Source organism: Myotis davidii, unplaced genomic scaffold (assembly GCF_000327345.1).
Source record: "Myotis davidii unplaced genomic scaffold, ASM32734v1 scaffold54, whole genome shotgun sequence".
NCBI classification, from domain to species: Eukaryota; Metazoa; Chordata; class Mammalia; order Chiroptera; family Vespertilionidae; genus Myotis; species Myotis davidii.
This window is the reverse complement of record NW_006287915.1, coordinates 281,966-295,385: the sequence shown is the minus strand read 5'-3', so window position 1 is coordinate 295,385 and position 13,420 is coordinate 281,966. Positions and strand designations below refer to the sequence as shown.

Here is a 13,420-nt window from a genome sequence, read left to right as displayed (position 1 = left end):
CCGCGGCAGGGAGCGCTGGGGGCGTCGGGCGGGAGGTGGGGCGTCTGCGCCGCGGGGCTCTGGGCTTCAGGACTGAGAAACAAAAGGCAGGAATCCCGCCTCTTCCTGCTGCTTCCCGCGCTCCGGGGCCGCTCCCGCCGGCCGTGCCCCTCTGCCCGCATCGGACCCACAGTTTCTAGGGGTAAATGGAGTTGGAAAAGGAGCCTTCCTCCGGCGCGGGACGGTCCCGCCGCCCGCCACGTCCCCTTCCCGCCGGGTGCGCGTCCTTCTTGCAGGAGGGACCGGTCCCTGGTCGGGGAGGCTCCAGCGGCAGAAATCGGCCCGATAGGGCTTCCCGCCACCCTCCTCCCTGCCTTACCCTCATAAGTAAACGCCCCGTGGTTAACTGCCCCGGTGGACAACTGCTCTCTGGTTTGCTTCCCAGCTTCTGGGAATCCGCAGCCTTCCTGTTCTTAAAGAGCAGAACGTCTCCTCTAGACTAAATACATGACGTTAGGAAAACGCCTCATCCCCCAAGTGCGTTGCTTTTCCCACCACGAGGACACAGCTACACGGACTGCCGTGGGAAGTAACCTAAACCCCGCCAGGAAGGGGGTGCTCCAAGGGACCTCGGTTTAGGCGTGTTGGTTTCAGGGAAGTCCCAGGGATGCCAGGGACAACCGAGGGAACCAATTCCATGAGCTACAGGATGAATTTGTTGTTTTAAAAATGAAAAGAACAAGAAAAATGCCAGTCTCTCTGGTTCCCATTCCAGGCGTACTGATGACCTCAGTGTCGGGTGCGATGATCCCTGAGAGCTGATATTTGGGACAGTGGGCGGCTCAAAAAAGGCGGTGAGTCAAAACATCCCTCAGGCCACAAATGCAGTAGCCTACTCCTGCTCAGAGCTTGTCAACCTCCACACTGTTGACGTTTGGGGGTAATTCTTTGTTGTGGGGGCTGCTTCATGCTTTTGTGCCTCCACCCACTAGCTGCCAATAGCACCCTTTCCTTCCCATTGTAGCTCATAGGAGATGTGCCAAATGCCCCCTTGGGAGGGGGCAGAAGGCCTTGGTTTCAGAACCACTGCCCCGCTATGTATCTGCATGACAAAGTGCAGAGCAGGTTTAGAATAATATTGTTTTATTTCATGTGCTGGGGCCAATCCAGGAAAAATTCATTATCATAGCAGCCTTATTCTCTGTCTACCGAGCACTGTGCAAAAACACAGTGGTGATTGACATCTCCTGATATTGTGGCAGGAGTCTGGAAGTATTCCTGCCTGCTGTGAGCTCTTCTAAATATGGGCAATCCGAATTTTGATGATATCAGCTCGTGCAAAAGTGACCTGACTTCTGGGTGCTGACATGAAAGGCTTGTCCTTTAGAATCCACATTAGCTTTGCTGCTTACAAGTACATAGGTTTATGTAGTATTTCTACCGAATGAAACTGTATCGGTGAATTTCACTGCCTACCCTTGGGTTATTTTTTGATGCCTCCAAGACCTGACCCATAGCTTTCTGACAGGCTCTTGTTGTCCCTGAATTCCATCACCACATCCTGTCATTTGAAGTTGGGCTTGCTTCTAACCTGAAAGTATTTCTGCTGTCTGTCCACATATATATATTTGTCTTAGGATATTTTATAGTAAGTGTGGAGATAATGTACAACATTTGGTTTTAAATGTCAACATTTGTGTTTAAGTATCAACATGTTTAAAATATTTTATTTCCCTTTAAACATTTTTTAAACTGTCGACTCTAAGAAATTCTTTCTGTTTATTTAGACAGTGGTGCAAAAGAAAAAGTGTGGGCTTTGTAATTAAACAGACATGGTTTCAGCATACAACTCTGCCACCTACTAACTCTGTGAGCTTGGCCTAATACTTGACTTTTTTAAAAAAGTTGATTTTAGAGAGAGAGGAAGGGAGAGGGGGAGAGAGAGAAAAAAAAATCAATGTGAGAGAGAAACATCAATCTGTTGCCTCCCCCTACTGGGGATTGAACCGTGATCCTGGGTATGTGTGCTGACTGGTAATCGAACCCACAACCCTTTGGTGTGCGGGACCATGCTCCAACCAACTGAACCATACCGGCCAGGCAAATACTTGACTTCTTTGCACATGTTTCTTTATCTGTAAAATGATTATACAACACATACTAGGAGAGTTAAATCAGATGATGTCTGTAAAATGCAAAGCATTTACCGGCACATGGTAAATACTCAATATGTGGTTGTTGTTATGTAAGGATATCTTGATGTCCTTTTCTGCCTTGAGAAAGAAACAGAAAGTGTTTTGCTGAGCATTCATCTTATGTGGCTGCTGAGATTTTGGTAGTAAGAAGGTAGTAAGCGTTTTCCAAAAACAATTAAGAGCCTTTCATAGAAAGTAAATTGTATGCCTGGGGAAGAGCTAGTGGGAGAAATTTGCCCTCATGGACAAGAATAAGCCCTTAGTAATTCCATGTAGTCCTAGTCTGTTGACTCTTTCAACCTTACAAAAGGCAAAATTGAAGGTCAGATGTGTCCAGCAGGATGTTTCTTTTTTCCAAGAAATGCCATTATACTTGTAACATCTCCTTCAGACCTAAGGCAAGGTGAACCAAGGATGCCTTTCTTCATGACTTTGTGCTCCAAGTTCAGATTCTTAAAATATTTTTACTTCATGCTACTTTTCCTTAACAAAACCCTGAACCAGATGAGTGTGAATATAAACAAAGGGCCTCTTTATTTTATTTTAGGGCAAGATTCCTTCCTAGAAGCCAGCTAGGCTATGGAGGAGAGGAATTTTTTAGTACATGTTAAATAAAGGAAAAATAAACTCTCACTTAGCTAATCTACACAATTTATAATAAAAAACACACAAGCAGCAATTCCATCTTATTTCTTTGCCAAGATTTAGCAGCAGCGGTGGGAATTAAAAATTACTCATATTCAACTCTAATACTCTGTGATGCATTTTCTTACTTAAAATTTGAAAGGTAGATTAGAGTAGACATTTGTCATAGTTGCTTTTAAAAAAACTTGCTTTAAACTCCCACTTTCTTATAAATTTCATTATTCATAACATTTTTTCCTCCAATGATTACTATTTCCTTTAGTGCTGTCTTCTGCTATAGCCTTATTTATGTTTTCTTCTGCTACAGCTTTCTAGTTTTTCTAGCTCCACTTATGTTTCCTTCTTGCTGCAGAGTTTTTCTACCTTTACTGGTATGAAAACAACTGTAACCTCCAAGACAGTCTACTACATCTATCTTACCTCAACCCCTTAAATGACCTTATTCACTTTTCTCCCTTCTTCATTCACATCCTCAACCACCAGCCAACATTTCCTCAGCCTCCCATATTGCCTCTAAGTCTAAGCACACATATTCTCTCCCTTGTTTACATATGCTGTAGCTGGGCTCAGAGGAACCGGTAGTTCTTCAACTCCTTACCAAGAATATCTACTCTGTGCTTTTGGATCTATTTCTTCAGCATTCTTAATTATATTCCTTACTTTTCAATTCCTCTGTTTCTACTGCTTCCTTCCTTTCAGATTACAAACATGCTGTCTTCCCAATATTAAAAAACAAACAAACAAAAACTGACAAAAACTTTGTTGACTTTTGTAATAGATATTCATAAGTTGCCTCTTCAGCATCCATTCCTCTTTTCCCAGAGGCCCAGGTTTTTGTTTGGGGTCCCTGTGGGGTCGGGGAAGTGCCCCCACAGCCCTGTTTCAAGAATAGAGCACTGGAACCAACCAAGTCTCCCAACCCCTGGTTTGGATTAGGGCCATGTCATGTGACCTGAGCACATCCAATCAGTGTGAATCTCTGAACTCTGTTGGGTGCAAAGACAGAGCGACAGAGTGACACTCACCTGTTCTGGAAGGTGCTGTGTGCATATATGAGGCCTGGGGTTGCTATAGCCATTTTTGCTGGTAGGAAGCCAGCCTGCGGATGATGAGACAGAGAAATGGATCCAGAGCTCTGAATAGACTCCTCAGGAAGTTTATCTACCTACAGGATCTTTTCATTTCAAAGCAAATGAGTACCCATTGTTGTTTTGAGATGGATTTTTCTGTTTCCTGTAGTTAAGATTCCTAACTGACTATGATGGTTTAAAACTATGTCCACAAATTCTTTGATTCCCCTCCCTTCATCAAATGGACTTTAACCCCTTCCCCGGCAGAAACGTGTATACTCGTTTTCACAAAATGTTCTTTTTCAGTCGTCGACGAGTATACTAAGAAAATATGGTAAAAAAATATGGTTTATAGGAAGACGAGTTACAAACTGTTCTCATAACCAGCATCAAAAATACTATATAGAACCAAAATAAAAAAATTAGTCTGAAAAAGAAACGTTTTTAACAAAAAAATTGTTGGGGAAGGGGTTAATTCTTCTTCCCTGAGTATGTGCTGGATTTAGTGACTCACTTCTAGAAAATAAAGTGTATGATTCTAAGACTCAGTAAAAAAAAAAACCATTATGATTGCCTCCTCATTCTTCTTCCCACCCACTGTCCCCCCTCCGTGTGTGTGTGTGTGTGTGTGTGTGTGTGTGTGTGTGTCCCTCTCTTTCTCTTGGATCACTTGCTCTGGGGAGGCCAGCTGCCATGTCAGAAGGACACTCAAGTAGCCTGTGGAGGGCCACATGGTGAGAAACAGGTCTCTAGCCTCAGGAGAATTGAAGCCTTCGGCCAACAAAAACAAGAGTGAGCTGGGAAAGAGATTCTATAGCCTTGAAATGATTCCAGTTCTGGCTGACTATTGAGCCTCTCATGGCTCAATAGTCATTTGAAAGCTTCTAGTTACCAAACCAATTGCCATTTTCAGTCCTTACCCTACTTGACCTTTTGGTTATGGAGCAATGTTAAATAAATATACGATTGTGTGTACATGCACAGGATGGAATTTTCTTACACTTCTGAAGTTTCACACCAGTGTTAACTTCTGTCTTAAGATACTGCTCTAATGAGTAATGGGAATAAATTCTTAAAGCCATAACCACTAGAAAACTTAGTTCTTCCCCGTAAAAACTAATATGAAAAACAGAGCATAGTATAGGATATATTACATAATTTTTATTATCTCACTTGTAATAATAAACACCAGACACTTCCAAGAAAATAAAATATACATATCCTAATTTTTACATAGAATTTTTTTTCTGGCTACAGATTATAGAAAAATAAATGTATACTTCTCCATTAAATTTCAAGAAAAATTTTAGAGTTTGCAATAGGGCTTATCAAACAATTTTGATCATTTCCCTATTTAGAAAAAGACTAAGTAGGAAATTAGTCTAATTGGTGGTTTAAAAAGTAGCATTTAGGTCGAACAAAGCTCCAGAGAAAACCTCATAAGAATTTCCACTTAAAACATCATGTATATAATGCTTCTCTGGGAAATGATGTAAGGAAGGTTAACAGGATTTTGGAAACAATGGACAATGATATAATTGATAAGCACTTAATTATTTATGGGCATATGCCTGCCAGGATTTTTGTGTAATCCTCACATATGGAATTAAATCCATTTGTAAAATGAACTTTTTCTTGTAAAAGAAAATAAAAACTGTCATTTTCTGCAGCTTTCACCTCATAAGAAAAGTGTTGAGCTATAGAAAAAAGGTTAATATTTTAAGAAAAAATAATAGCTCTTATAAATTCTATATTTATATGTTTATAAGGACAGCTTACTTAGGTTTTACTTTAAACACTATTGACGTAACACTGTTCCAAAAAGACTGTGGGAATACCTAATCCCCATTCCTAATTCTTAAATACTGTCATGTGTTAAAAGATTCAAGCTTTTGATTTATTCATTCCTATGTTCAATAGGAGACTTGGAGTGCCACAGCCAAACCAAACTCCACTGACCTGTTAATGGCTATGTATGAGCTTAAGCATATATATTTGCATGGACTTGCAAAACCATCTGAGTCAGTGGTTCTCAACCTTCCTAATGCTGCAACCCTTTAATACAGTTCCTCATGTTGTGGTGACCCCCACCCATAAAATTATTTTAGTTGCTACTTCATAACTGTAATTTTGCTACTGTTATGAATCGTAATGTAAGTATCTGATATGCTATATGTGTTTTCCGATGATTGCGACCCACAGGTTGAGAAGCCAGCTGCTTCTTTGCACATGTTTCTTTACTGTAACATTGAGTCCTTTGTGAAAGGCCATTGGACTACCCTGGAGAGATCTTACTGTCCTGACCAAATTCAACTGTCTATATAAAAGGCTAATATGCTAAGAGTCCATCCAACCAGTCCCTATGATGCGCACTGACCACCAGGGGCAGATGCTCAACGCAGGAGCTGCCATGATGTGCCCTGGCCATTTACAGAGAAACAGCACCGTGGACCTGGTGCCCACAAAGCAACACTCGGCTTCCTCCAAGTGGGACACAGGCCCCACCACCACCCCGGAGCGACACCCCATCAAATCGCAGCCAGCGCTGCTGAGACCCCATGGTGCAAAATGCAGCCTACAGCCCAGCTCAGCCCAGAAATGGTGGCTGTGGGCACTGGGTAATGACGTCATCTAGCAACGCCCGGCTTCCTCTCCCTAGCGACGGGCCATTTAACAATAAACGGCTCTACAGACCTGGCACCCACAAAGCAACACTCAGTTTCCCCCAAGTGGGACACAGGCACTGCCACCATCCTGGAGCAACACCCCACCAAATCACAGCCAACGCTGCCCCATAGTGCAAAATGCAGCCTACAGCCCAGCTCAGCCCTGAACCAGTTGCTGTGGGCACTGGGTAATGACATCACATATCAATGCCCGGCTTCCTATCCCTAGCGACTAGCCTCCTTGGAGTTTCTTCAGCCCAGGAACATGACTTCCTTTTAGCCAGGTGGAAACATTTTACACTTTAACCAAGTGTCTGTGAAGCATTTTCCTGTGCCTCATCTCATTTGATCCTCACAAAAGTCCTGGAATAGGTAGATAGGAGACTTGGTGGAATCCTATTTTCTTTTCATTAGCTGGAAAATGGAGATTTAGAAAGCTTAGAAACTTGACCTGACTGAAAAGAAGAAGTGGTGGACCTTGAAAATAACTTCAGGTTTTCTTACTGCACAGAATATAGTCAAACACTGCTGCAGTTAAATATTTTACCCTATGTTCTTCCTTTGTGATCTACAATAATAATCTGCTTCATGTTGATATTTACTGCTGTGTTGCTGACAGATACCTGGACGAGAAGTTGGAGTGCTTCACTGGGCTGGAAAAGTTTAGCTAAATCAGAAAACAGGTCTAATTAAGCAAGTTTATCCTATATATCTAAAAGGCTATGTTGACTTGCACATGTGCGATACATATAATGCTCTAGCTGGTGCCAATTGCACACATATGTTTTGATCTGTCATTGTTGATCATGAATTTGGTTGACACTTCTATTATAGAGAAAGGGCGAATAGCAATATTAAAATATTTCTTCTAATTAATTTCCTTTCAATGTACACAAGTTCGTGCACAGGGCCACTAGTAAAATTATAAATGGAGAAGAGCTAAAGTACACACCATTGGCTATTCTTCAAGCCAACAGCATATATTGCAACCTAATAACAATAACTATTTATTGAATGTTCCTTGCATGTCAGATATTATAGTAATACATTTTTTTTTTTCTGGTTTGAACAACAGCCTTATAAGGTCATTATTTTTTTCCCCAGTTTACAGATGAGTAAAGCAAGACTCATGGAAATTGAGTAACTTGTATCACAGCCACAGAGCTAAGTAAGTGGCAGAACTGGGACTCAAATCCAGTCTGGATCCGAACCTCACACTCTTTTTCATTACTGAATGGGGCTTTTCAATCACGCTCTTTGCTGTCATATTTGAAGAACAAAAAGATACCTTTGCTTGATGACCCTAATGATGTTTGTGCCTTGGGAGCAAATCTTCAGCCAGGCAAACCAAACTTGAACCTTTGCAGTCTGAGGAGATGTTCCAGACTATAACTGACCGGAGTGAAGCCCACCACAAGAAGTGGCACCGTGAATAAGCCCAGCTCATATCCAACCAGGGGAGCAGGTCTGGGATGGGGCCTGTGTTGGGGATGGGGGGTTAGAAATGGAGAAGCAAACACATTGAGAAAGCATCACACTCTGACTATCCTCTTTGGCCAAAAGCCTGCCTGATGTGGATGATCACATTATGCAATACAAAACCATCAAAGTTTAATTTGGGGTGCAGCCATTTTTGTCCCATTTCCTCACTGGGGCACAGAGTGAGACTGAGGAGACTTGCATGTGCTCTTGCCTCCACCACCGTCCAATCTGAAGAAACAGGTGAGTTATTTAACTTCTTTGAGTTCAATTTTCTTAAGTTCTGCTGATCAGTAAGCTCCCCTTTAGATCTGAAATTATTTGATGTTATAGTCATGTACCTTTTGACATGGGAAGGTGTTCATGTGTATTTCTCGGTGTTCTTGGTTGCAGATAACTCAATTTCTGAGGGGAGCAGGGCAGTCAACAATGCTATAGAGCCAGGATCAATATGTCTGACCCCAGAATGGCATAGTTTTACAGGCGACCCCACTGCTGCCCAGGCCTGCCTCTCAACATCTGTTATGCTAGAGCCAAAGAGAGGACTTTCTACTTCAGCTACCAGAAGAGCTGCTGTCCCTGACCATGGCTATCACCTCATGTTACTCATATGCCTTTTAAATCAGAGAATGTATCTTCCACCAGGGCTTGGTGGAAATGTAGTTACATGTAGAACCCAAGCTGCAAGGGAGTCTGGGAATGTTTAACTTTCTAGCCTCTGAGGGGCAGAAACCTGTCAGAAGAATGAGCAGGTGTTAAGGGAGTGCCTGTGCAGTGGCTGCCACATTGTGTTACATTGCTGAGTGCAAATGTGGGGGGTGGGGGGTGGCAATGTATTCACACCATGAGCCCTTTTATATATGTATGTAAAGTACTATACAAAAAAGTCAGAAAGGGTATACACTAAAATGCTAGTAGTTTGTTTTGATCAGAAGTATAATTATATTCTTTTTATTTCTCTGTATTTCTACCATCAATGAGTATTACCTATATAATTTCTTAAAAGAATGAGGCTTGTTGTTTATGTTTCTAGGATTGTACATGACATCCAGATGTGTGTCTTGTAGATATCTGTCTTCAAGATACAGACTACAGAATTAGACCTTGGAAATAACTTTGAAGGGCATGTAAATCATTATTCCAGTTCAGACTGTGTTACAAATGTCTAGATATTTGAATTAATTTCTTACTGAAGACTCATAGGCAATATAATAATGACAGGGAAGACAAGTGGGGTCTGAAGAAACATTATTATCTGAAGGAATTGTTTTTTTCCTCTTCATCGTCCATTGTCTATTTTAAAATGATAATTTTTCTTATGATGTGATATCTGTGATATTATGTAGTTTTTGTTAACAAGAAAAGATAAATTTGAATTACAAGTCATTTACATTAAGATCATATAACTGTATAGACAACAGCAGAACAGAATGAAAGTTAAACTTGGAAAAAGAGGTGAGGGCTAGACCAGATGGGTCTTTGAATGCTATGTTAAGAAATATGGACTCAATTCAAACTTGTCCCCTCTAATTCCCTCATTGGGTGCTGAATTTTTTTCAAGTATAAAGTGTTAAAATATATTCAATCTGTTGCTTAAACTTGAAGACTCATTTTGAACTTGGCACAGCTTATGATATTTCTAAATCAATAATTATGATTCATAAAAACATTGCTTAAATAATTTGATTTATTTCATGCCCCAGAGAATGCTGTGAACTGATTATGTGTTATATTTCTATAGCACACACACGTTTGTTATAAAAACTCTCAGTTTGATTAATATAGTTAATCTAGGTTTGTAAAGGCACCTGCTACATGCAAGGCACTTTGTTAGGCATTGGGGGATGCAGCATTTAAAGAGATTTCTGTTCTCAAAGACTTTATAGTTTAGTTTCAAGAGCCAAAATCCTACAATAAAGAGCATAATGTGGGAACACAGAAGCCCAGATGGGGAGCAGATCCTGATACAAGGATATAAGGAACAGGGAATTTTCTTTAGAAGGTGTGGTAAGGAAGGTGAGTGGGAAAGTAAAGCAGATAAGAGAAGGTTACCAACAGAAGATGCATTGTCAAGCCAGGCATCACTGTGGGCAAAGGGAGCTAACATGGGAAAACAGGAAAATGATATGGCTTCAGCATGGGAAAACAGGGAAATGATATGGATACAACCTCAGACTTTCTCCATCCAAGGAGTAAAGGAGTTGAGATGCTTATTCACTAACTAGAGGCCCAGTGCATGAAATTTGTACAGTCAGGGTTGGCGGGGATGCCCTCAGTCTAGATTGTGAGAGGATGCAGGCCAGGCTGAGAGACCCCACCAGTGCACCATCAGAGCTGGGGAGGGATGTGGGAGTTGGCTAGCCAGGGAGGGACCACGGGAGGGCTCGAGGGTATATCCAGCCTGTCTCGCTCAGTCCTGATTGGCCGGACCCCAGCAACAAGCTAACCTACCGGTTGGAGCGTCTGCCCCCTGGTGATCAGTGCACGTCATAGTGAGTTGTTGAGCGGCCTTAGCATATCATTAGCATATTACGCTTTGATTGGTTCAACGAATGACTGGATGACCAGAGACTTAGCATATTAGGCTTTTATTATATACTAGAGGCCTGGTGCACGAAATCCATGTGTGGGTCCAGTCCCTAGGCATGGCCTGTGATCAAGGCCATCTTCCCCAGCTGCCTGCAGCCAGTCCTGCCCCCACTGCCACCCACCCTCTGTTTCCCATTCGCCATCGGGTGATCAGTGGAGAAAGGGACCAAGAGGTCCACTGTTCCCACCTGCTCACTGGCCCCGCCCCCGCTATGGATGGCCATCAGGTGATCGGAGCCTGCCAGCAAGGAAAGGAACCAAGAGGTGGTCAGTGCACCTCATAGTGAATGGTCCAGCAGTTGTTCTGCTGTTAGGGTCAATTTGCATATTACCCTTTTATTATATAGGACTAGAGGCCCAGTGCACAAAACTTTATGCACTGGGGGGGGAGGGGTCCCTCAGCCCGGCCTATGCCCTCTTGCAGTCTGGGATCCCTCGGAGGATGTCCACCTGCTGGCTTAGGACCACTCCCTGGGGGATCAGGCCCAAGCTGGCAGTCAGACATCCCTCTGGCAGCCTGGCAGCCCTCAGGGGATGTCCACTTACCAGCAGGGAGCAGACCTAAGCTGCAGTCGGACATCCTTAGTGCTACTGAGGAGGCAGGAGAGGCTCCTGCCACCACCGCTGTGCTGGCAGCTGGCAGCCTGGCTTGTGGCTGAGCAGAGCTCCCTCTGTGGGAGCATACTGACCACCAGGGGACAGCCTGATGGCTGTTTTCAGGTTGGCCACACCCCCTTTATGGTCAGGGGTCCCCACTGTGGTGCCTGGCCAGTCTGGGTGAGGGGCTGAGGGCCGTTTTCAGGCTGGCCTAGCCCCTGGGTGATGGAAGCTCACAGCCTCTCCTCTTTTCCTTTTATTCTGGGATTTATTTACTTTCTATAATTGAAACTTTGTAGCCTTGAGTGGAGCTCAGAGCCGGCCAGGGTGGGCAGGCGGGAAGCTTGACTTCCTCAATCACTGGGGCAACCAAGCCTCCTGCTTGCTCCAGCTCCGTGGCTGCCGGCCGCCATCTTGGCTGGGTTAATTTGCATATAGTCACTCTGATTGACTGGTAGGCATAGCTTGGGGCCTAGCAAAGGTACGGCCAATTTGCATGTTTGTCTTTTATTAGTGTAGATAATATAATAATAATAACATTTATATAATAAAATTTATTATTATATAGGATTTGGTGCACGGGTGGGGGCCGACTGGCCTGCCTTGAAGGGGGTCCCAGATCAGGGTTGGGGGTCCCCTCTGGGGGGCAGGGCCGGCTGTGGCAAGGGGCCACAAGGTTGGCAGGCTGGCCACGCCCCCAGCTTTGTCAGGAAGGATGTCCAGAATGATGTCCAGTCTATCTGGTCTAATTAGCATATTACCCTTTTATTAGTATAGAGAATGTTATGAATTGAATGTTGTGTTCTCCTCAAATTAGTATGCTGAAATGTTAACCCCCAATGTGAGGTATGGGAGATAGGGCCTTTGAGAGGTGTTTAAGTTTAGATGAGGTCATTAGGGTGGGGTCCTCACGAAAGGATTAGTACCCTTATAAGAAGAGACACCAAGGAGCTTGCTCTCTTCCTCGTGTACAGGAGACACAGCAAGAGGACTATAGCACTGTCTGCAAACCAGGAAGAGAGCCTCACCAGGAACCGAAAGATTTGGGACTTCCTAGCCTCCAAAACTCTGTGAAATAGATTTATGAGGTTTAAGCCATCTACTCTATGACATTTTATTATGGCAGCCTGAGCATAACCCAACCAGCTTTCATCCATCCTGGAGTAGAGACTTCCCTGGGGGCCGACTTTTCCAGCACCCTGGCCTGTCCAGAATGTGGGCAGAGCAGCCTTCTCCAGGTTTGGAGGAGGTTCTGAACCAACCTCATGCCACTCCTCGCAGTTGGAAGTCCATCTGTAGACACTGAAGATACACCTAGAGCCACGTGGGTGAGAATTATCAGCACTTCCTGGTGAGGATGGAGGGGTGTGAAGGTCTTGATATTTCACAGAGGATGTGGTGCCTCAACTGGGCCTTAAAGAGGTAAGAAGTTAACAAATACAGGCAGGGAAAAACCATTCCAAACACAGGGACTGGTTGGAGCACAGACCTAGAGAAAGCAAAGTTCAGGATACTTTAGATAACTAACACTTTTTTTCCCTCTTGACATCATGTAATTCTTGTTTTGGGCTGGGTGGGGGTGGGTGGGTACCACATTGCTTTATTTGAAAGAATGATACAACAGAAGGAATTTAAGTAGATGTTTGGGTACAATTTATAGAAAAGCTAAAGGTAACCCCGACATGCATACACTGCCTTAATAACCAGGGAAGTCACCCCCTTGGCTCTGGGAAGCCGGCCCAGGCTTAGCTTTCGTTATCCTGTCTCCTAGGGTGTGCTTGTCAAAGGGACACTCTGCCATCCAGGTTCAAGGACCCACGTCTTGTGCAAGTTGATTGCATGGTCACCTGATTGCTTGGTGGATTTCACCTGTTCATTCAGGTAATGAGTCTTAATGAAGTCACACAAATAGAGCTCATTTTTGTCAGTAGCCAGTTTGTGCAGTTAATAACTTAATAACATGTTAATTGTTACTTTTATTTGCTGCCTAGTGTGTCCGCGTGTCTAAGTTTTTTGTTAATTGCTGTTACTCCTCACCTGAGGATATTTTCCTGTTGATTTTTAGAGCGAGTAGAAGGTGGGGGTGGGGGCGGGGGAGAGAGAAACATCGATGTGAGAGAGGCACATTGGTTGGTTGCCTCCACACTCACTCTGACTGGGGCAGGGGTCAAGCCTGCAACCAAAGCCCAAGACCCTTCAG

At 43.5% G+C, this 13,420-nt stretch overlaps 1 long non-coding RNA gene across 1 annotated transcript; it reads left to right on the top strand.

Annotated features, from left to right (window-relative positions):
- The first annotated feature begins 6 nt into the window (after positions 1–6).
- LOC102772572 lies at positions 7–8,877 on the top strand. Its single transcript, XR_435457.2, has 3 exons — positions 7–181; positions 755–833; positions 8,428–8,877. It is a non-coding gene; the product is annotated as an uncharacterized LOC102772572 (long non-coding RNA).
- The last annotated feature ends 4,543 nt before the right edge of the window (positions 8,878–13,420 follow it).